We start from the raw sequence: 26,010 nt of genomic DNA, 5'->3' as shown, positions 1-26,010 counted from the left end.
ATGTATATCCAACAATTCAAGAAAGATCATCTGGTCTTAAGGCTTTTTCAAAGACCTCTAAAATAGGAATGGTGTTGCAAATAAAGGTTCAGGATCAAAATTGCTTAGAGCTAACTCTAACCTCCATCACTCATTAGGAGTTTAATTTTAGGCAAATTATTTAAAATCTCAGAGTTTTTTTTTTTTTTTTTTTTTTTTTTTTTTTTTTTTTTTTTTTTTAATTTTAACAATGAGGATGGGGGCTTCCCTGGTGGCGCAGTTGTTGAGAGTCCGCCTGCCGATGCAAGGGATACAGGTTCGTGCCCCGGTTCGGGAGGATCCCACATGCTGCGGAGCGGCTGGACCCGTGAGCCATGGCCGCTGAGCCTGTGCGACTGGAGCCTGTGCTCTGCAGCAGGAGAGGCCACAACAGTGAGAGGCCTGCGTACCGCAAAAAAAAAAAAAAAATGAGGATGGTAATAACTACCTTGTGGAATTGTGAGGATTAAATGAGATTATTCATGTTGCTAAATTCTTTTCATGGTAGATTTAGTACATGGTAAATGGTAAATCATTACTACTGAAATTATGTATGTTTGCTTCTTTCAGCCCCACTCCAGAATGCCAACAACTTTTGCACTTCTAATCCTGAGAGAGTATTTGTTCATTTATATATATTATATGTATATGGGAGCAACTGTTTGAGCCAAGATATGTCATTGCTTGCTGGAAAACCCATAGATGACACATCCTTGGATACAGTTAGCTGCTGCTGAAAGAACAGAGTCACATGATGTGAAATTACTTCCTAAGCAACAGGGACTTGAAATTGTGAGATTTCCATAAGATGGAGATTTGGGCATATCAGACAATAATTGATGGCATCGTCTAATATAATTACTTTTTGACAAATGGTGGACATGTATAACATATAATCTTCCAACATCAAAAACAATAATAAATGTGGTATATTGAGAATGAAGAGGTGACCTTTTAGAGGAGCACTAAACAGATTAAGAAGCTGTATGAAACAGAGAGATTTTTCTATTGTTGCTTTCAAAAATGGATAGTGAGGTCTGAGTGTATATTGCAAAGCATCTTGAACGCCAAACAAAAATATCTGAAATAGGCTTCCCATTAATGATTTTGTTTAATTCTAATTGCTCATGAATATCTTTATCCTAGTTCTTATAGTTGTTATCCATGAGCAAGTGAACAACTGATATTTAATTGTATAGTAGCCAACATTCTGAATTATTTTGACAGAGTAACCAGTTAACTGTTTCAATTCTTACTTCATTTTCATGGGTAAGTAGCATTAAGAGAGATTCTTACCCTCCCTTTTTATTTTATACAGCATTTCTATATTTCATTATTCATGAATACACAAATGGCTGCCCATAGAGTGTCTGACATATGTTGTAAATTGTGTAAAACCAGTTAAATTGGTGGGCATTTAAGGGAAATAGGCAAAGAAATTAAGAACCACAGTTTAAAAATAATAATGTAAATTTTGTGTTTATATTTTTAACCTGGTAAATATAAATAGTAGGTCACATTGTTTCTTACCTCTTTGTAATAGATTTTGAATTAGTTTCCATTTGCAAAACAATTGCATGTTAGTTCAATTAGTCTTTCACTTAAAATAAACTGTAAAGTTGAATACCAGAAAGTTAAAATAATGAGTCATTTTTCCTTTTGAGCTAAAGTAACTTTATTACTACCACAATGATTATTAACACATCACTATTCCATTAATTAGGATTTTAGTAACCCCAATTCTTGCCTAATTGCTTTTTTTTTCTCATTAAGAACATTTTAATAGAAAGATATTTTTCCTGTTGTAATCAAGGTGAGTTGATATCAAAATCATTTGTTAAATCACTAAATTGGGTTAACAAGGTGAATATTTTATAGCACGACAAAGGTGCATGATATAGTACTTGTCAATGTCATTCTTAATAATTTGCTCTCCCATCTCTGTTTTATGAATTATGCTTCCCTTTGAACTATTTCTGCGGTTTTTCTTTTAATTTTACTTTATGTTTAATTGGTATTGCTTCATTCAGCCATTACTAGAAGTCTCCTCAATGCTATTCAACTCTTATAATTGTTTTGTTATTCAAATAAGCTGCAATTCAAAATGTTGCTCTTTAGTCTCTTTTAATTATCTCAGTCTACTCACACTAGCCCCTTAGTCTGCTTCCATTGTTTTGGTGTGTGTGATTTTTTTTTTTTTTTTGCTCCAACTTTGTACTCTGTCTATTCATTTCAAAAAAAAAAAAGCCTCTATCAATTCATCCATTTTTTTTTTGCAATTGCTACAATTCAGAAAGTGCCATTTTCCATCTTATAATGAAAATAAAAGCATGAATCGCTGAATAGTAGGAATTATAAGAATTTGTTCTTCTAATAAAAGATTTCTCTGAATAAGGAAGGGGAAAAAAGGGAGTATCTTTCTATTACATATTTTTTAAGCAACATATTTCTCCAAAAATTAGAGAGAAGGAACAGACCAGCATTACTACTACCTAATTCAAACCACCATTTCTTCTCTGGATTACTAAAACAAATGTATCTTGTCTCTCTGCCTTTATTCTAGTTGTAACCTATTCCACACAACAAGCGCAATAAACATTCTTAAGGGTAAATGAAATTGTATCAGATCCTTAAACTCCAGTGGCTCCCCACAATATCCAGAATATTAATCAGTTTATCATAACCTATGAGGTCCCTGAATAGTTCCCCTGCTTCACCTCCTTCCATTCTTGCCACCAGTCATTTTATTCAGCCTCACTGGCCTTTTTCTTCTCCTTAAATACTCCAAGCTGAATCTCATATCAAGACATTTAGTAACAAGTCTTCTGGGAAAAACTTTACCCCAAAATTTTGCTTTGCTGCTTCCTTTCCATCATTCAAGTCTCAATTAAATATCCCCTCCTCAGATGTGCTTTCAATAACAACTATAAATAAATTAGTACCCTGCTGCTATTCTCTTCCAAATAGAATTTTATTCTATTTACATGTGATGATCATCACAAATCAGTCACTTGAGGTTTCACATGTTACTCTTGTAAATAGAAAGCAATTGGGCTTTTTTTCTTTTTTTTTGATCTAAGAATTACCTCATCATTAAAATATATTGGTGCTATCCCTTGGCTGAAGATTTTTTCAAAAAAGTTCAGCTATTAAAAAATATTTTTTTCTAATTCTGGTATCAGATCAAATAATAAAATAAAATATCATATTAAATAGTAAAGTTGATCACTTTATTGACTACAGTGTTGAACGGACTTCAGTGTGAGCTTCTAAAGCCTCATGTATAAGACTATTCAGTTTCATTCATTCCCTGGGCTCTGTGACAGTCATAAGGTATTAAATTTCACTAAACACAATTATTGGAATGAGTTGTGGTTCTTTTCATACAGCTATATAAACAGAAACTAGAATTATTAGTGATTGATATCTAAATATACCATTCTATTTATTATATACTTCTTTTCCTTCTATCATTAGTATCAACTATTTCTTTTTACTACATGAAAATACTAAATTCAAGCTCATTACATTTAATCTAAATTGTGAGATTTTTCTAAGACTGTTTCCATTAGTAATTTTCATTGATCCTTTAAACACACATTTTTCTGGAAAAAAGAAAAGTAGGGGTTTACAAAGCAATTTGAAAATCAGAAAAGAAAAATGATAGTATTTGAGAAGAGAAGTAATATTTCATTGACTGTGTAACCTGGAAAAAAAGAAACACTGTTAATTCATTTAGAGCTACATTTGCAATGTCATAACTCTCGTGAAGAATGATAAACTGTTAATTAGGCCCAAGTTGTACAACTATCCACACAGTTGAATGCAAACTCATTGAAGATATTTAGCATTCATTTTATAATCATGAAAAGACTGAATGAGATGGGAATTGTCTGAGATAGGAAGGTGATTAGCCTTAAGATTACCCCTTTGACTATTCTTGCTGATCTCTAACAGATGTTTTTCTAGTTTGTATTTAAAAGGGAATGTTTGTTATATATGTTTTAAAGTTAAGGATCTTCCTTAATATTTCTTTCCCAAAGGATAATGGATAATTTACTTTGGGTTTATATAAGAAGAAAATTATACATTTAAAATTCATGGTTTAAGATAGCATTTATCTAAGTATAGTGCCATATTTGTGTCCATCTCTAATACACAATTTGAAATTAATTTGAACTATTTTATTTAGATTAGTCAAAACTGGATCCCTAGCAACAGTCAGATATAACAGATCTAACAGAACTGTCAATTTAATGTCAGTGCTGTGTTTGTTTTAAAAGATTGTTAGAATCCTCAAATTCTACTTAATGTTGAATAAGTAAAAGGGAGTGATGTGTGAAAAGCAGGCATGTGTATATTATTGTTATAAAAGGAAACACTACATTTCCTAGAGATTAAAACTTTTTACAAAAGTTTCCTCTGTTCAAGATTATAATGAAGGGGCTTCCCTGGTGGTGCAGTGGTTAAGAATCCACTTGCCAATGTAGGGGACACAGGTTTGAACCCTGGTATGGGAAGACCCCACATGCCGCAGAGCAACTAAGCCAGTGCGCCACAACTACAGAGCCTGTGCTCTAGAGCCCACGAGCCACAACTACTGAGCCCACGTGCCACAACTACCGAAGCTCACATGCCTACAGCATGTGTTCTGCAGGCAACAAGAGAAGTTGCTGCAATGAGAAGCCTATGCAATGCAACGAAGTGTAGCCCCCACTTGCCGCAACTAGAGAAAGTCCACGCACAGCAATGAAGACCCAATGCAGCCAAAAATAAATAAATAAAATAAGTTTATTAAAAAAAAGATTACAATGAAATACTTTATGATCATTTACCTTTCTCTGTTTTGCTATCATGTGGAATTTCAAAGCCATATATAAAATTATTTTCTTAAATTTCATATTACTTCTACCCATTAATATCTTCAATATGATCTATTTTGTTGCCATGTCTAGTAAGTTCAGCTTGAGAGCAACTAAACAAGATCCCACTAAGTTTATTCATGTGTCAGTCACTATATTATAAACTGGATACACACATGATTGAGAAAGAGTTACTGCCCTCAAGGATCTCTTGAAGGGAAGAAAGTCAAGTAAAAAACGAATACAGTACACTATAATTCATATGATAATTCCGATATGTACAAGAATAGAAAAAAAAGTGATTAACTGGGATGGGGAAGGGGTGGAAAGAAAGATTTTATTGACGATTTGTATTTTGAAGACAGAATGGTTGCTTTTCTCGAAGAGGTAAAATGTGGGGCATTGCAATCCTAGGGAGTTCCAAGTGAAAAGGCAGTGAAGGCAGGAAAGGGTATGAGTGATTCACAATAAAACAAAGAGCTCAAATTTGCTAAAATGGAAAGGATGAATAGGAGTCTAGCAGAGGACAAAGCTGAAGAATTTATCAGACTATGAAGATTTTCTCCTGATATCCTAGGTAGCTTGAAATATGTACAAATTGAATCACTAAATTATTTTTCCTACAAATTGTCACTGCATTGTTCTCATTCCCTTGAGTTTAAGTGGATACAAGTAAGGAAACTATTTTGTTCTTCTACCATGCTACAGGACATTAACCAAAGCTCTGGTTCAAAAATGTCTGTCTTTTGTCAGTCAAGATATTGGTAACTTCATATCCACCAACCAATTTCAAATTATTTTAATACAACTCAAATTTCTATTTATTTATGAATAATAGAAAAAATAATAGCACAAATAAGAACAAACATGTCTCTAAATGAAATTTTATACAACATCTTTCTCCAATGTGAGTGTCATCCTGAGGAACAAACAGAAAAAGCCTTTTTCAATTCAATGATTTGTCACTGATCATTGGTGCAATAGTTTAAAAACATAGCCCTAAATTTTGTTTCCATTTTTACCCACATATTAGATATAAAATATCTCACCAATGAAATAGAGTCTTAGGAAAACATGGCAAGATTCTGAGCACTTCTGTGTGTTCATTAATTGCTAGTTATGATTACATATTGTTTTAGCATTTTAGGAATTGACCTCTAGTTTTCCATTCACAATTTTTCACATTAAAACAGCCTATTATAGATAATTAGGTAATTGTAATTAGGCACACAGTTATGGTAATCATATAATTATCGGGAAGCTAACTGAGCATGCAATGGATGTATTCTGTCATGAATACTGAGTTTATATATGCAAACATAGTTTCAGAATGCACAGTTGTTAATTGCAAATCTTTATCTCAAATTCTGTTTATTTTCTAGTGTATTAATGGACTTAGGCATTGGCTGATGTGTACTAATATCACAGAAAGAAAGACAACCAACCAGATAGCAATGTCTCCTGATAGCAACACAATCTATATTGTATTCTTGCCACTATTCTACCCCCCAAAAAATAATCTAAGTCTTATTAAGCCTCTGGACCCAACTACCAATTTATAGGAACTACAGAGGACAGAGGAACATATTAAACAACACCACAGGGATGCAATCAACAAAATTCATACCATGGGAAATTCTAATACATACATGATATGTATTTTTCAGCAAATAAAGTATAATGGCAAAAATATGAATAGAGAACCAATGGGTTAAAAGAGTCATAAGAGACATAAAACCAACTGCATTGTATCTACATGATTTTGATCATGACTAAAAATATAAACTGAATTGTGTGTGTGTGTGTGTGTGTGTGTGTGTGGTGAGAAAGAGAGGGAAATATTTTGGGGAGAAATAGAACTTTGAATACTGACTGGATATTTGATGAAAGTAAGGAAGTATTAGATATGATAATGGTATTGTAGTTATGATTTTTAAAGAATCATTTCTTTCTTAACTATTTGTTTTAAAATAATTATAGATTCACAGAAAGTTGCAAATATAGAGCAGAGTTTCTACGTAACCTTCAGTTTCACTCAATGGTAACATGTTGAATAAATCATCAAAATCAGGAGACTGGCACTGGTAAAATCCACCAAACTTATTCAGATGTCACTAGTTTTACATTCACTCATTTGTGTGTGTGTGTGTGTGTGTGTGTGTGTGTGTGTGTGTATTTAGTTCTATGTATTTTCATCAAATGTGTAGATTTGTGTGACCATAATCACAGCCAAGATACAGAACAGCTCCAACACGTCAAGGATCTCACTTACTTCTTTTTTGTAACCACAGCCACCTCCTTTCTTTTCCCCTTTCCGAAGTCTGACAATGAAAAATCTGTCTTCTATCTATATAAGTTTTCATTTCAGGAATGTTATATTAATGGAATCATACAGTATGTAAACTTTTGGAATTGGCTTTTTCACTCATCATAATTCCCTTGAGATTCATTCAGTTTGTGTGTATCAACAACTCATTGCTTTTTATTGCTAAGGAGTATTTTATGGCATGTATGTACCATAATTAGTTTAAGCATTCACCCATTAAAAGACATATAGATTGTTTTCAGGTTTGGGCTACTATGAACAAAGCTGCTATAAACATTCATGCATGGGATTTATGTAAATGGAAGTTTTAATTTCTCTGTGATAAATGCCAAAGAGTATGATTTCTGGGTCATATGGTAGCTGCATTCTTAGTTTTAAAAGTAACTATCAAATGATTTTCAATCACAGTGTGCACATCATTATACATTCCCACCAACAATGTACAAATTATCCAGTTTCTCTGCACTCTCATATGCATTTGGTGTTGTCACTGCTTTTTAATTTTACATATTCTGATAGGTGGGCATTGATATCTTATTGTGATTTTAATTTGTATTTCTCTCATGGTTAATAATATTAAACACCTTTTCATGCACTTAGTTTGCCAGCTGCTAAAATTTCTTCGGTAAAATATCAGTTTATGTCTTTTACCCATTTCTGAGTTGGATAGTTTGTTTTGTTTTTAACTATTAAGTTTTTTTTTTTTTACATCTTTATTGGAGTAAAATTGCTTTACAATGGTGCATTTGTTTCTGCTTTATAACAAAGTGAATCAGTTATACATATACATATGTTCCCATATCTCTTCCCTCTTGCGTCTCCCTCCCTCTTACCCTCCCTATCCCACTCCTCCAGGCGGTAACAAAGCAACGAGCTGACCTCCCTGTGCTATGTGGCTGCTTCCCAATAGCTATCTACCTTACATTTGGTAGTGTATATATGTCCATGCCTCTCTCTTGCTTTGTCACAGCTTACCCTCCCCCCTCCCCATATTCACAAGTCCATTATCTAGTAAGTCTGTGTCTTTATTCCTATCTTACCCCTAGGTTCTTCATGACATTTTTTTTTCTTAAATTCCATACATATGTGTTAGCATATGGTATTTGTCTTTCTCTTTCTGACTTACTTCACTTTGTATGACAGAATCTAGGTCTATCCACCTCATTACAAATGCCTCAATTTCATATCTTTATGGCTGAGTAATATTCCATGTATATGTGTGTCACATTTTCTTTATCCATTCATCTGATGTTGGACACTTAGGTTGTTTCCATCTCTGGGCTATTGTAAATAGAGCTGCAATGAATATTTTGGTACATGAATCTTTTTGAAATATGGTTTTATCAGGGCATATGCCCAGGAGTAGGATTGCTGGGTCATATGGTAGTTCTATTTGTAGGTTTTTAAGGAACCTCCATACTGTTCTCCATAGTGGCTGTACCAACTCACATTCCCACCAGAAGTGCAAGAGGGTTCCCTTTTCTCCACACCCTCTCCAGCATTTATTGTTTCTAGATTTTTGATGATGGCTATTCTGACTGGTGTGAGATGATATCTCATTGTAGTTTTGATTTGCATTTCTCTAATGATTAATGATGTTCAGCATTCTTTCATGTGTTTGTTGGCAGTCTGTATATCTTCTTTGGAGAAATGTCTATTTAGGTCTTCTGCCCATTTTCGGATTGGGTTTTTTGTTTTTTCGTTATTGAGCTGCAAGAGCTGCTTATAAATTTTGGAGATTAATCCTTTGTCAGTTGCTTCATTTGCAAATATTTTCTCCCATTCTGAGGGTTGTCTTTTCATCCTGTTTATGGTTTCCTTTGCAGTGCCAAAGGTTTGAAGTTTCATTAGGTCCAATTTGTTTATATTTGTTTTTATTTCCATTTCTCTAGGAGGTGGGTCAAAAAGTATCTTGCTGTGATTTATGTCATACAGTATTCTGCCTATGATTTCCTCTAAGAGTTTGATAGTTTCTGGCCTTACATTTAGGTCTTTAATACATTTTGATCTGATTTTTGTGTATGGTGTTAGGGAGTGATCTAATCTCATACTTTTACATGTACCTGTCCAGTATTCCCAGCAGCACTTATCGAAGAGTCTGTCCTTTCCCCACTGTACATTCCTGCCTCCTTTATCAAATATAAGGTGACCATATGTGCGTGGGTATATGTCTGGGCTTTCTATACAGTTCCATTGATCTGTCTTTCTGTTTTTGTGCCAGTACATTTATTACTCTAGCTTTGTATTATAGTCTGAAGTCATGGAGCCTGATTCCTCCAGCTCCGTTTTTCGTTCTCAAGATTGCTTTGGCTGTTCGGGGTCTTTTGTGTTTCCATACAAATTGTGAAATATTTTGTTCTAGTTCTGTGAAAAATGCCAGTGGTAGTTTCATAGGGATTGCAATGAATCTGTAGATTGCTTTGGGTAGTAGAGTCATTTTCACAATGTTGATTCTTCCAATCCAAGAACATGGTATATCTCTCCATCTATTTGTATCATCTTTAATTTCTTTCATCAGTGTCTTATAATTTTCTGCATACAAGTCCTTTGTCTCCTTAGGTAGGTGTATTCCTAGATAATGTATTCTTTTTGTTGCAATAGTAAACGGGAGTGTTTTCTTGATTTCACTTTCAAATATTTCATCATTAGTGTATAGGAATGCCAGAGATTTCTGTGCATTAATTTTGTATCCTGCTACTTTACCAAATTCATGGGTTAGCTCTAGTAGTTTGCTGCTAGGATCTTTTGGATTCTCTATGTATAGTATCATGTCACCTGCAAACAGTGACAACTTTAATTCTTTTTTTCCGATTTGCCATGGCTAAAACTTCCAAAACTATGTTGAATAAGAGTGGTGAGAGTGGACAACCTCGTTTTGTTCCTGCTCTTAGTGGAAATGCTTTCAGTTCTTCACCACTGAGGATGATGTTGGCTGTGGGTTTGTCATTTATGGCCTTTATTATGTTGAGGAAAGTTCCCTGTATGCCTACGTTCTGCAAGGTTTTTATCATAAATGGGTGTAGAATTTTGTTGAGAGCTTTCTCTGCATCTGTTGAGATGATCATATGATTTTCCCCTTTAATTTGTTAATATGGTGTATCCCACTGATTGATTTGCGTATATTGAAGAATCCTTGCCTTCCTGGAATAAACCCCACTTGATAATGGTGTATGATCCTTTTAATATGCTGTTGGATTCTGTTTGCTAGTATTATGTTGAGGAGTTTTGCATCTATGTTCATCAGTGATATTGGCCTGCAGTTTTCTTTCTTTGTGACATCCTTGTCTGGTTTTGCTATCAAGGTGTTGGTGGCCTCGTCGAAGGAGTTGGAGAGTGTTCCTGCTATATTTTGGAAGAGTTTGAGAAAGACAGGTATTTTCTCTTCTTTAAATATTTGATAGAATTTGCCTGTGAAGCCATCTGGTCCTGGGCTTTTGTTTGTTGGAAGATTTTTCATCACAGTCTCATTTTCAGTCCTTGTGATTTGTCTGGTTATATTTTCTATTTATTCCTGGTTCATTCTCAATAGATTGTGCCTTTCTAAGAATTTGTCCATTTCTTCCAGGTTGTCCATTTTATTGGCATAGAGTTGCTTGTAGTAATCTCTCACAATCTCTTGTATATCTGCAGTGTCATTTGTCAATTCTCCTTTTTCATTTCTAATTCTATTTATTTGAGTTTTCTCCCTTTTTTTCTTGATGTGTCTGGCTAATGGTTTATCAATTTTGTTTATCTTCTCAAAGAAACAGCTTTGAGTTGTATTGTTCTTTGGTATTGTTTCCTTCATTTCTTTTCATTTCATTCTAATCTGACATTTATGATTTCTTTCCTTCTGCTAACTTTGGGGTTTTCATGTAATTGTTTCTGTAATTGACTTAGGTGCAATGTTAGGTTGTTTATTCAAGATGTTTTCTGTTTCCTAAGGTAAGATTGTATTGCTATAAACTTCCCTCTCAGTCTGCTTTTGCCGCATCCCATAGGTTTTGGGTCCTTGTGTCTCCATTGTCATTTGTTTCTAGGTATCTTTTTTTATTTCCTCTTTGATTTCTTCAGTGATCACTTCCTTATTAAGTAATGTATGGTTTAGCTTCCATGTGTTTTTATTTTTTACAGATCTTTTCCTGTAATTGATATCTAGCCTCATAGCATTGTGGTTGGAAAAGATTCTTGATACAATTTCAATTTTCTTAAATTCACCAAGGCTTGATTTGTGACCCAAGATAGGATCTATCCTGGAGAATATTTCATGAGCATGAGAAAAATATGTATTCTGTTGTTTTTGGATGGAATATTCTATAAATATTAATTAAGTCCATCCTGTTTAATGTATCATTTAAAGCTTTTTTTTCCTTATTTATTTTCATTTTGGATGATCTGTCCATTGGTGAAAGTGGGGTTTTTAAGTCCCCTACTGTGAGGGTGTTACTGTTGTTTTCCCCTTTTATGGTTGTTAGTATTTGCCTTATGTATTGAGGTGCTTCTATGTTGCATGCATAAATATTTACAATTGTTATATCTCCTTCTTGTGTCGATCCCTTGATCCTTATGTAGTGTCCTTCTTTGTCTCTTCTAATAGTCTTTATTTTAAAATCAATTTTGTCTGACATGAGAATTGCTATTCCAGCTTTCTTTTGGTTTCTATTTGCATGGAATATCTTTTTCCATTGCCTTACTTTCAGTCTGTATGTGTCTCTAGGTCTGAAATGGGTCTCTTGTAGACAGCATATATATGGGTCTCTTTTCTGTATCAATTAAGGAATCTGTGTCTTTTGGTGGGAGCATTTAGTCCATTTACATTTAATGTAATTATCAATATATCTGTTCCTATTCCCATTTTCTTAATTGTTTTGGGTTTGTTATTGTAGGTCTTTTCTTTCTCTGGTGTTTCTTACCTAGAGAAGTTCCTTTAGCATTTATTGTAAAGCTGGTTTGGTGGTGCTGAACTCTCTCAGCTTTTCCTGGTCTGTAAAAGTTTTAATTTCTCCATCAAATCTGAATGAGATTCTTGCTGAAAGGAGTAATCTTAGTTGTATGCTTTCCTCCTTCATCACTTTAAATATGTCCTGCCCGTCCCTTCTGGCTTGCAGAGTATCTGCTGAAAGATCAGCTGTTAACCTTATGGGGACTTCCTCATGTATTATTTGTTGTTTTTCCCTTGCTGCTTTTAATGTTTTGTTATTTAATTTTTGACAGTTTTTTTTAAATTTTTTAATATGTGTCTTGGCATATTTCTCCTTGGATTTATCCTGTATTAGACTCTCTGTGTTTCCTAGACTTGATTAACTATTTCCTTTCCCATATTAGGGAAGTTTTCGACTATAATCTCTTCAAATATTTTCTCAGTCCCTTTCTTTTTCTCTTTTTCTCTGGAACCCCTATAATTTGAATGTTGGTGCATTTAATGTTGTTGCAGAGGTCTCTGAGAATGTTCTAGGTTCTTTTCATTCTTTTTTCTTTATTCTGCTGTGCAGTCATTATGTCCACTACTTTATCTTCAAAGTCACTTATCCATTCTTCTGTTTCAGTTATTCTCCTATTGTTCCCATCTAGAGAACTTTTAATTTCATTTATGGTTTTGTCATTGTTGTTTATTTCATCTTCAGTCCTTCTAGGTCCTTGTTAAATGTTTCTTGCAATTTTTCTATTCTATTTCCTAGATTTTTGAATCATCTTTACTATCATTATTTTGAATTCTTTTTCAAAATTTCCTCTTCATTTGTTAGGTCTGGTGGGTTTTTATCCTGCTCCTTCATCTGCTGTGTTATTTTCTTTCTTCTCATTTTGCTTATCTTACTGTGTTTGGGTTCTCCTTTTTGCAGGCTGCAGGTTCATAGTTCCCATTGTTTTTGCTGTCTTTCCCCAGTGGCTAAGGTTGGTTCAGTAGGTTGTGTAGGCTTCCTGGTGGAAGGGACTAGTGCCTGTGTTCTGCTGGATCAGGATGGATCTTGTCTTTCTGGTGGGCAGGTCCACATCTGGTTGTGTGATTTGGGGTGTTTGTGGACTTACTACGATTTTAGGCAGCCTCTCTGCTAATGGTTGGGGTTGTATTCCTCTCTTGCTAGTTGTTTGGCATAGGGTGTCCAGCACTGTACCTTGCTGGTCGTTGAGTGAAGCTGGGTGCTGGTGTTGAGATGGAGATCTCTGGGAGATTTTCGCCATTTCATATTATGTGGAGATGGGAGGTCTCTTGTGGACCAGTGTCCTGAAGTTGGTTCTCCCACCTAAGAAGCACAGCACTGACTGCTGGCTAGAGCACCAAGAGGCTTTCACCCACACAGCTGAGAATAAAAGGGAGAAAAAGTAGAAAGAATGTATTAGTAGAAGTAGAAGGAAAGAAAGGAAGAAGGAAAGAAGGGGGGAGGTAGGGAGGGTGGGAGGGACGAAGGAAGGAAGGAAGGAGGGAAGGAAGGAAAAAAGAAAGAAGATAAAGTAAAATAAAATAAAGTAAGATAAATATAATAAAGTTATTAAAATAAAAAATAATTATTAAGAAAAAAATTTTAAAAAAAGACAGATAGAACCTTAGGGCAAATGATGGAAGCAAAGCTATACAGACAAAATCTCCAAGAGCATATATATACACACTCACAAAAAGAGGAAAAGGGGAAAATATCATAAATCTTGATCACAAAGTCACCTCTTCAATTTGGGATGATTCACTGTCTGAAGGAGGGAAGGAGGGAAGGAAGGAAAGTAAGGAAGCAAGAAAGAATATAAAGTAAAATAAAATAAAGTTATTAAAATAAAAAAAATACTTATTAAGAATAAAAAAAAATTTTTAAAAATGGACAAATAGAACCCTAGGACAAATGGTGAATGCAGGGCTATACAGACAAAATCTTACACAGAAGCATACACATACACACTCTCAAAAAGAGGAAAAGGGGTAAAAATCATAAATCTTGCTCTCAAAGTCCACCTCCTTAATTTGGGATGATTCGTTGTCTATTCATGTATTCCACAGATGCAGGGTACATCAAGTTGATTGTGGAGGTTTAATCCACTGCTTCTGAGGCTTCTGGGAGAGATTTCCCTTTCTCTTCTCTGTTCTCACAGCTCCCAGGGGCTCAGGTTTGGATTTGGCCCCGCCTCTGCGTGTAGGTCACCAGAGGGCATCTGTTCTTCGCTCAGGTAAGACAGGGTTAAAGGAACAGCTGCTTTGGAGACTCTGGCTCACTCAGGCTGGGGGAGGGAGGGCACAGAGTGCGGTGCAAGGGTGTGGTGGCAGAGGCCGGCGTGAAGTTGCACCAGCCTGAGGCGCGCCTTGTGCTATCCTGGGGAAGTTGTCCCTGCATCCTGGGACCCTGTCAGTGGCGGGCTGCACAGGCTCCTGGAAGGTGTGTGTGGATAGTGACCTCTGCTTGCACACAGGTTTCTTGGTGGCGGCAGCAGCAGACTTAGCGTCTCATGCCCGTCTCTGGGGTCCGTGCTTTTAGCCGCAGCTCACTCCCGTCTCTGAAGCTCCTTTAAGCAGGGCTGTTAATCTCCTCTCCTCTCACACCAGGAAACAAATAGGGAAGAAAAAGTCTCTTGCCTCTTTGGCAGGTCCACACATTTCCTAGACTCCCTCCCGGCTAGCCGTGGTGCACTAACCCCCTGCAGGCTGTGTTCAGGCTGCCAACCCCAGTCCTCTCCCTGTGCTCTGTCCGAAGCCCGAGCCTCAGCTCCCAGAGCTGCCTGCCCTGGCAGGTGAGCAGACTAGCCTCTCGGGCTGGTGAGTGACGGTCAGCACCATACCTCTGTGCGGGATTCTCTCTGCTTTATCCTCCGCACCCCTGTTGCTGTGCTCTCCTCCACAGCTCCGAAGCTTTCCCCCTCTGCCACCCACAGTCTCCACCCGTGAAGGGGCTTCTTAGTGTGTGGAAACCTTTCCTTCTTCACAGCTCCCTCCCACTGGTGCAGGTCTCATCCCTATCATTTTGTCTCTTTTTATTCTTTTTTCTTTTGCCCTACCCAGGTACATGGGGGAGTTTCTTGCTTTATGGGGCGTCTGAGGTCTTCTGCCAGTGTTCAATAGGTTTTCTATAGGAGTTGTTCCACGTGTAGATGTATATCTGGTGTATCTGTGGGGAGGAAGGTGATCTCCGAGTCTCACTCATCCTCCATCTTCCCCTCGTCCTCTAACTATAAAGTTTTGAGAGTTATCCATATATTCTAGATATAAGTCCTTTGTCAGATGTTTTGTGAAAACATTTTCTCCCACTCTGTAAGCGTGATTTTTCATTCTATTGTCAGGATATTTCTTACAGAAAAATTTAAATTTTTTTTGATGTGCAGTTGATCATATATCTCCTTTATGGTTCATGCCTTTGGTGTCATGTCTAAAATATCTTTGCCTAATCATGGGTCTGAGAGATTTTCACATATGATTTCTTCTAAAAGTATTAACTTTACATTTCATATTTAGATTTATGACCCATTTTGAGTTTATCTTTGCATAGTATGTGACACTCAAGTCAACGTTCATTATTTTGCAAATCAATGTCCAATTTTTCCAACACCATTAATTAAAAGACCAACCTTCCTCCACTGAATAACTTTTGTGCCTTTGTCAGGTATCTTGGACAGTGCTTGTGAGTCTATTAGTAGACACATTATTCTATTCCATCGATCTAAGTGTCTATCTCTTTGTCAACACAGTCTGTATTAATGTCTTCTTAATGACAGGTAGTGCAATTGCTTGAACGTTCTTCTACATTAAGAGAAAAACAGGGCTTCCCTGGTGGTGCAGTGGTTGAGAGTCTGCCTGCCGATGCAGGGTACATGGGTTCGTGCCCTGGTCCAGGAAGATCCCACATGCCATGGAGTGGCTGGGCCTGTGAGCCATGGCCGCTGAGCCTGCGTGTCCGGAGCCTGTGCTCCACGACGGGAGAGGCCACAATGGTGAGAGGCCCACATACTGCAAAGAAAAAAAAAAGAAAGGAAAAAAACAATTTTATCTATTCTGTTTCTTTGCTTTTACACATACATTTTAAAATCAACTTCTCTATATTTGTCTGTATAGCTATAAAAGTCTTGCTGAGATTTTGTTAGGAGTTTCATTAAACCTATAGATCTATGTGTGGAGAACAGATATATTCACTGTGTTGAGTCATCTGATCTATGAACTTAGATATCTCTCAGTTTACTTAGATTTTATTTATTTATTTATTTATTTATTATTTATTTATTTTGCTGTATGTGGGCCTCACACTGTTGTAGCCTCTCCCGTTTTGGAGCACAGGCTCTGGATGTGCAGGCTCAGCGGCCATGGCTCATGGGAGTAGCTGCTTTGTGGCATGTGGGATCTTCCCAGACCAGGGCACAAACCCGTGTCCCCTGCATTGGCAGGCAGACTCTGAACAGCTGCACCACCAGGGAAGCCCTACTTAGCTTTTTAAAAACAAAAAATTATTTCATTAGCATTTTGTACTGTTCATCATGCAGATACTGTAGATGTTTTAATAGCTTTATGATTAAGTGTTTAATATTTGAGGAGCAATTTTAACTGGAATTGTGTTCTTAGTTTGTTTCCATGTGTTCATTGCTAGTATTTAAATGTTATTTATTTTCGAATTTTACTCTTGCCCCAGAACAATTTTGAACTCACTTATTAGTGCTGGGAGGATTTTTTTTTTTGGATCCTCTAGTATATTCTGTATAAGTAGTCATGCAATTTTCAAACAAAGAGAGTGTTATTTCTTCCTTTCCAATATGTATACCTTTTGTTGTCTTTTCTTGCCTTATTGCATAGGCTAAACTTCCAGTACTATGTTTAATGTGAATGGTGATAGCAGATATCTTTGCCTTGTTCTCAATCTTAGAATGAGAACATGGAGTTTTTCACCATTAATGTGATGTTAGTTTTAGTGTTTTGGGCCTGTTGATAAGTTGGATTATGTTGTTTTATTAATAAATATTGAATAAGCTTTGCCTCCTTTAAATAAACTGCACATGATTGTAGTATATAATTATTTTTATATTGATGGATTCTATTTGGTATATTGTGTCAAGGATTTTTGTGTCAAAGTTTATGAGATATATTGGTCTGTAGTTTTCTTTTTTTATATTTTATGTCTGATTTTGGTATTAAGGCATACTGGCTCCATACAATGAGCCAGGATTTTGGATTATTTGAGTCTCTATGAATTTATAATTACACAACACTTCAACAAGAAGCAAAAGGAATAAAAATTGATTAATAGATGAATGAAACAAAGGGGAGAAAATATGAGGAAGCAAAGGTAAAATATAGAAAAAAAGGTTGAAAATGAAATGGGTATATCTCTTTGGATTTTCACATAGTCTATGAAAACAACAGAGTTCTGATAGTTCAGGACTGGAGAGTCCTCAGTAGAGCAGATGAATTCCCTTAAGAGTATTATTACTGTAAAATAATTTATTTAGAAACAGTGATCCCTGGTTTCTTATTGTATTTTTTCTTTTTACTGATTTTTTTTCCTTCAATGAACACCTCTCATTTTGAAAAGAAATGTCTTTCTTCAACAAAAGAAGAAGCAAAATACAAATTTCTCTACTTTGTCAACAAATTTTGTAATGTTACACTGACCCCCGCCTTAAAGCATCAATTCTAAAACTCTAAGGATACAGTGTTTCATTTTCTTCAAAATAATTGAAAGTATATTACATTTTGCTATTACAGATTTTGTTTGAGTACCATCACCACTGAAGGGGAACAATCCTTTTCTTTAGATAGTAATAGAGATATTTTAATTTGCTTTAGTACTTTCCAGTTTACAATGCAATTTCACTGTCTCTTGATTCTATCACTGATTTTGTGAGGTATGAGAACAATACTTTTTAGAAACGAGTTTTGTTTAGAAATAGAGGTGGATCACTCCAGTGAGTTTAAGCAGCAAAGACAAATCTCATACATAAGGATATTAACTGAAGTGATGACACACAAATTCTTCATGTAATTAGTGACATCCTTGCAACTGTTTGACCTAAGTACTATAGTTTTTACATACCATTTAGAAAAATTCAGCTGAACCTTAACATCTTTAAGAAAATACAAATAAATGTGATGCAATAAATGATAAACAACTAGCAATTCATTAGTCATCTTAACAGTTCTGCTTTTGAAGAATATATCCTTTTGTAATCTATGTACCAATTGTCATGTCTGTCACTTGCACACACTTCTTTAAAGAAAAAAGACTAATAATAATTTCTTATCAGGCTGGATTTCATCTCTGATTCACCTGTAATTTAGTTAACATCTCACACCAAAAAATATATATATATATAATTAATTTAATTTAATTTAATTAAACTAAATAAATAAAATTAATTAATTATTAATTAATTTATTTAATTTCATTTTTTTTTGATATGTGAAAACTCATGGACTTCTGAGCAAAGATAAATAATTATTTTTGTATGCTGTTGGTTTGTTATGCAGCAGTATTATGGTAAAAGGTAACAGATACTTCTAACAATTAACAGGATGTATCCATAACTACAAAACAGTGATATAAAAATTATCCTGGGCTTCCCTGGTGGTGCAGTGGTTGAGAGTCCGCCTGCCGATGCAGGGTACATGGGTTCGTGCCCCGGTCCAGGAGGATCCCACATGCTGCAGAGCGGCTGGGCCCGTGAGCCACGGCCGCTGAGCCTGCGTGTCCGGAGCCTGTGCTCCACAACGGGAGAAGCCATGGCAGTGAGAGGCCCACATACCGCAAAAAAAAAAAAAAAAAAAAAAAAAAAAATTATCCTTTGTTTAATTAATGGAATTTACTTCTGAAAATATAGCTATATGTAATCATTATTATAATTTGTAGTATATTTATATTGCTTTCTATTCTGAAGAAGTTTTTGAACTTTCTCTAATTTTTAAAAATTAATTTCTGTTTCTTAAAGAGAATGAAAGAATGATAAAAATTTTTCAGGCACATATAAGTATAGCATTATAATAAAATTATGTAACAAAGTAATAGATGTGAAATATTTGTTTTAGTTAAAATGAAATATAAAAATTCTCTTTGCTAGGACATGGACAATGCTATAGACCAATTGTACCTCACAGACATGTACAAAATATTCCACCAAACAACAACAGAATGCACTTTTTTCTCAAATACATGTAGAGCATTCTCCAGAATTAGTCAAAAGACAGGCAAAAATACAAATCATAAGTTTAAAAAGATTGAAATCAAATTTCTGGAGATTTGCTTCACAACAATGTGAATATACTTAACACTGCTGTACTGGACACTTAAAAATGATTAAAATGGTAAATTTAATGTTTTTTTTTTATCAGAATAATAACTTAAAAAAAAAGAAAACATGAGGAGCTTCTATGACCAGTTAGAACTCATATAGAAATTGCTTTAAATGGGCAAGGTAAAAGGTGACAGGAAATTTATTTTTTTCTAAATTAGATATGTCCCTATGAAATTGCTCCTTGGAACATTTGTCTTTCTGAGTTCCAAAAAAGATATAATCTAATATGTTATTTATATTTTGTGGGGTATATGTATGCATATTAATTCTAACCTGAGGACCTTGGTCTGTTATTGAAAATAAAGAGAAATTCTCAATGTTAAAAAAAAATAAGATTGTAATAATAAAAAGGGTAGGGTGGTGAGGTTGATAACTAATTTGGTAAAGCATTTGGATATTAGCAAACAGAATAATGCATTACCATTAATGTGTTTATTATTTTTGAAGATATTTGGGATTGCTACCATGACATAATGTACGAAATAAAATTCAATAGTATATGTTTGTATATTTGCAAATTATATGCTTTTTACATTTATTTATAACTTAAGGAAAATTATTTACAGGAACCATTTTTGCTATCTTGTTATACCTTGCTGCTGTTGGTGCTTGTGGGCACCATTTTGGAGCTCTCCCTCTAATACTAACACTGGTGGAAATGCCACACTGGCAGCCCTGCCAACCACCATGCCACAAGGACAATCCACAGACAAACTAAGCTATGGCCCCACCCACTGATGACACTGAAGCCTCAGCTGCAGCCCAGCTACATCAGGTAGATGTACACAATGCACAGAGAAGATGTCCCTTGTGTGCTTGCTGCTGGTGGACAGGAGAGTTTGTGCTTCTGGACCCCATGGGATATATTCTATTCAAGGCCACTTTTTCAAGACTAGTAGAGGTAGCTGATTTGCCTAATACATAGTAACATACACAGAGATTGAGGTAATGTGAGGAGACAGAGAAGTACAATTCAAATGAAAAAAAACAATGAAACATCAGAAAAGACATTAATGAAACAGAGATCAGCAATTTGCCTGATAAAGAGTTCAAAATGTTACTCATTATATGCTCACTGAACTTGGGAGAGGAGTGAGTGAACACAGTGAGATCTTCAACAAAGAAATAGGAGAAACAAGAAAGCTCCAAACAGAAGTTACAGAGCAGAAGAACACAGTAACTGATATGAAAAATATACTAGAAGGTTTCAACAGCAGATTGAATGAAGCAGTAGAATAGATCAGAGAACCAGAAGACAAAGCATTGGAACTCACCAAGACAGAGCAACAAAAAGAAAATTAATTTAGAATGTGAAGATACAATAAGGAACGTCTAGGACAATATCAAACAAAATAATACTTGCACTATAGAGTTTCCAGACAGAAAAGAGAGAGAGAAAGAACAAGAAAATATAATTGAAAAAATAATGGCTGAAAATTTCCAAATTTGGGGAAGGAAATAGCCATCCATATCCAGGAAGCCCAGAGAGTCCAAAATAAGATGAGACCAAAGTAATCCACATTAAGACACATTATAATTAAAATGGTAAAAGTTAAAGAAAATCTTTAAATCATTAAGAGAAAAACAACTTGTAATAGACAAGAGAAAACCCATATGGCTATGAGAAGATTTTTCAGAATAAACTATGCAGGCCAGAAGGAAGTGGCATGACATATTCAAAGTGCTGAAAGGAAAAATCACCCAACCAAAAATTCTCTACCCAGAAAAATTATCATTCAAAAGAGAAATTTAAAAATTTCCAGGTAAATAAAACTAAGGGAGCTCTTCACCACCAAACCAGTCTTACAAAAAGGTAGAGGAATTTGTTTTTGCCAAAAATAGACAAGATGTCAGAGTAGAAGGACTTGAGCTACCAACCTCTCAAGAAAACATCAAAATCATAACTAACTGCTAAATAAAAATTGACATAAAATATTGGAACCTACCAAAAAATATATTCTACATCCAAAGACAAAGAAAAAGCCACAACAATATGGTTGGACAGGCGCATTCACAGTACAGTCAAATCCCATACACTCCAGGTGGGTGAACCATAAGTGGCAAAATAAATATATCACAGAGTTTCTCCCACAGGACTGAGAGTTCAGAGCCCCACATCAGGCTTTGCAGTCTGGGGGTCCGGCATGGAGAGGAAGGGCCCCCGGAGCATTTTATTTTGAAGGCCAGTGGGGCTTCATCACTGGCACTCCACAGGACTGGGGGAAGTGGAGACTCCACTCTTGGAGGGTGTACACAAAGTTTCATGCATACTGGGACACAGGGAAAAGGCAGTGACTTCATAGGAGCCAGGGCCGAACCTAACTTCTGGTCTTGGGGAGTCTCCTAGGGAGGCACCTAGTGGCTGTGGCTCTTCCTGCAGACATAGACACTGCCAGTGGAGATTTCAAGGAGTGTTCAGTTACATAAAATCTCAAGGAGGAACACATCCTTCTTGGGTCATCAGCACCAAGAAGTGGCCCAACCAAAAGCCTGTAGGTTACAGTATTGTGACTCCTCAAGCCAAACAACCAACAAGGCAGGAACAAGTCCCACCCATAAGTAGACAAGCTGCTTAAAGTCTTCCTGAGCACATAGCATCTTCTAATCACACCCCTGGACACAGCCATGCCCACCAGAGAAATAAGACACAGATCCACCCACCAGTGGGCAGGCAACAGTCCCTCCCACCAAGAAGCATGCATGATCCTCTTATAGCAAACTCATCCACCAGGAGGCAGACACCAGAAGTACCAGAAACTACAATCTTGCAGCCTAAGGAACAGAAAATGCAAACAAGGAAAGTTGGTCAAAATGAGAAATCATAGAAATATATTCCAGAAAAAAAGAACAAGATAAAAACCCCAGAATAATAGCTAAGTGAAGTGGAGATAGTCAATCTACCTGGAAAAGAATTCAGAGTAATGATAGTAAAGATAATACAAGGTCTCAGAAAAAGAATGGAAGCACAGACTGAGAAGATACAAGAAACATTTAACAAAGAGATAGAAGATATAAAGAACAGAGTTGAGCAATACAATAACTGAAATGAAAAATACACCAGAAGGAATTGATAGCAGAATAAATGAGGCAGAAGAATGGATAACTGACCTGGAAGATAGAATGGTGAAAAATCATTACCACAGAACAAAATAAAGAGGAAAAAAAAGAAAAAAAGAAAACAAATGAGGATGGTTTAAGAGACATCTGGGAAAACATTAAACACACCAACATTCACACGACAAAGGTCCAAGAAGGAGAAGAGAGACAGAAAGGGCCTGAGAAAATAAGTGAAGAAAGAATAGCTAAAAATGTCCAGAACATGGGAAAACAAAAAATCACCCAAGTCCAGGAAATTGAGTGAGTCCCCCACAGTATAAAATTAAGGAGGAACACACCAAGACACATAGTAATCAAATGGATACAAATTAAAGGCAAAGAGAAACTATTAAAAGCAACAAGGGAAAAGGAACAAATAGCATACAAGGGAACTACCATAAGTTCATCAGCTGATTTCTCAGCAGAAACTCTGCATGTCAGAAGGCAGTGGCATGATACACTTAAAGTGATGAAAGGGAAATCCTGCAACCAAGATTATGGTACCCAGCAAGGATTTCATTAAGATATGAAGGAGAAATCAAAAGCTTTACAGACAAACAGAAGCTAAAAGAATTCAGCACCACCAAACCAGCTTTACAAAAAATGCTAAAGGAGCTTCTCTAGGCAGGAAACACAAGAGAAGGAAAAGACATACAGAAAAAAAAAATTAAGAAAATGGTAATAGGAACATACATATTGATAATTACCTGATATGTAAATGGATTAAATGCTCCAAACAAAAGACATAGACGGGCTAAGTGGATCCAAAAACTAGACTCATATATATGCTGTCTACAAGAGACCCACTTAAGATCTAGAGACACATACAAACTGAAAGTGAGGGGATGGAAAAAGATATTCCACGCAAAAGGAAATCAAAAGAAAGCTGGAGCGGCAATTCTCACATCAGACAAAATAGACTTTAAAATGAAGACTATTATAAGAGACAGAAGGACAGTACATAATGATCAAGAGATCAATCCAAGTAGAAGATATAACACTTGTAAATATTTATGTACCCAACATAGGAGCACCTCAATACATAAAGCAAATGATAACAGCCATAAAAGTGGAAATTGAGGCTTCCCTGGTGGCACAGTCATTGGGAGTCTGCCTGCCGATACAGGGGATGCGGGTTCATGCCCCGGTCCAGGAGGATCCCACATGCCATGGAGCGACTGGGCCTGTGGGCCATGGCCATTGAGCCTGCCCATCTGGAGCCTGTGCTCGGCCGCAAGAGGGACCACAGCAGTGAGAGGCCCACGTACCACAAAAAAAAAAAAAAAAAAAAAGGGGAAATTGATGGTAACACAGTAATACTAGGGGACTTTAACACCCCACTTTCACCAATGGACATATCATCAAAAATGAATGTAAATAAGGAAAAATAAGCTTTAAATGACACATTAGCACGAGGGACTTCACTGATATTTACAGGACATTCCAACCAAAAACAACAGAATACACTTTTTTTTTTAATGCTCATGGAATATTCTCCAGGATAGATCATATCTTGGGTCACAAATCCAGCCCTGGTAAATTTAAGAAAATTGAAATTGTATCAAGTATCTTTTCCGACCACAACGCTATGAGACTAGATATCAATGACAGGGAAAAAAAGCTGTAAAAAAACAAAACATGGAGGCTAAACAATATGCTACTCAATAACTAAGAGATCACTGAATAAATTAAAGAGGAACTTTTTAAAAATGCCTAGAAACATATGACAATGAAAACACAATGGTCCAAAACCTATGGGATGCAGCAAAAACTGTTCTAAGAGGGAAGTTTATAGCAATACAATCCTACCTCAAGAAATAAGAAAAATCTCAAATAAACAACTTAACCTTACACCTGAAGCAATTAGAGAAAGAAGAGCAACAACAACAAAAAAAGTTAGCAGAAGGAAAGTAATCATAAAGATCAGATCAGAAATAAATGAAATGAAGAAAACAATAGCAAAGATCAATAAAACTAAAAGCTGGTTCTTTTAGAAGATAAACAAAATTGATAAACCACTAGCCAGACTCATCAAGAACAAAGGGGAGAATACTCAAACCAACAGAATTAGAAATGAAAAAGGAGAAGTAACAACTGACACTGCAGAAATACAAAAGATTATGGGAGATTACTACACGCAACTATATGCCAATAAAATGGACAACCTGGAAGAAATGGACAGATTCTTCAGAAAACACAACCATCTAAAACTGAACCAGGAAGAAACAGAAAATATGAACAGACCAATCACAAGCACTGAAATTGAAACTGTGATTAAAAGTCTTCCAACGAACAAAAGCCCAGGACCAGATGGCTTCACAGGTGAATTTTATAAAACATTTAGAGAAGAGCTAACACATATCCTTCTCAAACTCTTCCAAATATAGCAGAGGGAGGAACACTCCCAAACTCATTCTATGAAGCCATTATCACCCTGACACTGAAACCAGACAAAGATGTCAGAAAAAAAGAAAACTATAGGTCAATATCACTGATGAACATAGATGCAAAAATCCTAAAAACATACTAGCAAACAGAACCCAACAGTACATTAAAAGGATCATACACCATGATCAAGTGGAGTTTATCCCAGGAATGTTAGGATTCTTCATTATATGCAAGTCAACCAATGTGATACACCATATTAACAAACTGAAGGATAAAAACCCTAGAATAATCTCAGTCGATGCAGAAAAAGCTTTTGACATAATTCAACAACCATTTATGTTAAAACCTCTCTACAAAGGAGGAATAGAGGGAACCTACCCAACATAATAAAGGCCATATGACAAACCTGCAGCCAACATCATTCTTCATGGAGAAAAACTGAAACCATTTCCTCCAAGATCAGGAACAAGAGAGTTTCCCACACTCACGACTATTATTCAGCAAAGTTCTGCAAGTTGTAGCTATGGTAATCAGAGAGAAAAATAAATAAAAGGAATTCAAATCTGAAAAGAAGTAAAACTGTCACTGTTTGCATATGACATGATACTATACATAGAGAATCCTAAAGATGCTACCGGAAAATTACTAGAGCTAATCGATGAATTTGGTAAATTAGGAGGATACAAAATTAATGCACAGAAATCTCTTGCATTCTTATACACTAATGATGAAAAATCTGAAAGAGAAATTAAGGAAACACTCCCATTTACCATTGCAGCAAAAAGAATATAATACCTAGGAATAAACCTACCTAAGGCCACAAAAGAGCTGTATGCAGAAAACTATAATACACTGGTGAAAGAAATTAAAGAAGATACAAACAGATGGAGAGATATACCATTTTCTTGGATGGGAAGAATCAACTGTTTGAAAATGACTATACTACAAAGCAATGTACAGATTCAATACAATCCCTATCAAATTACCAATGGCATGTTTCACAGAAGTGAAACAAAAAATTTCACAGTTTGTATGGAAACACAAAAGATCCCAAATAACAAAAGCAATCTTGAGAAAGAAAAACAGAGCTAGAGG

This window comes from Lipotes vexillifer, unplaced genomic scaffold (genome assembly GCF_000442215.2).
Source record: "Lipotes vexillifer unplaced genomic scaffold, Lipotes_vexillifer_v1.1 scaffold8, whole genome shotgun sequence".
In the NCBI taxonomy this organism is placed as follows: domain Eukaryota; kingdom Metazoa; phylum Chordata; class Mammalia; order Artiodactyla; family Lipotidae; genus Lipotes; species Lipotes vexillifer.
Note: the sequence above shows the minus strand (reverse complement) of the source record.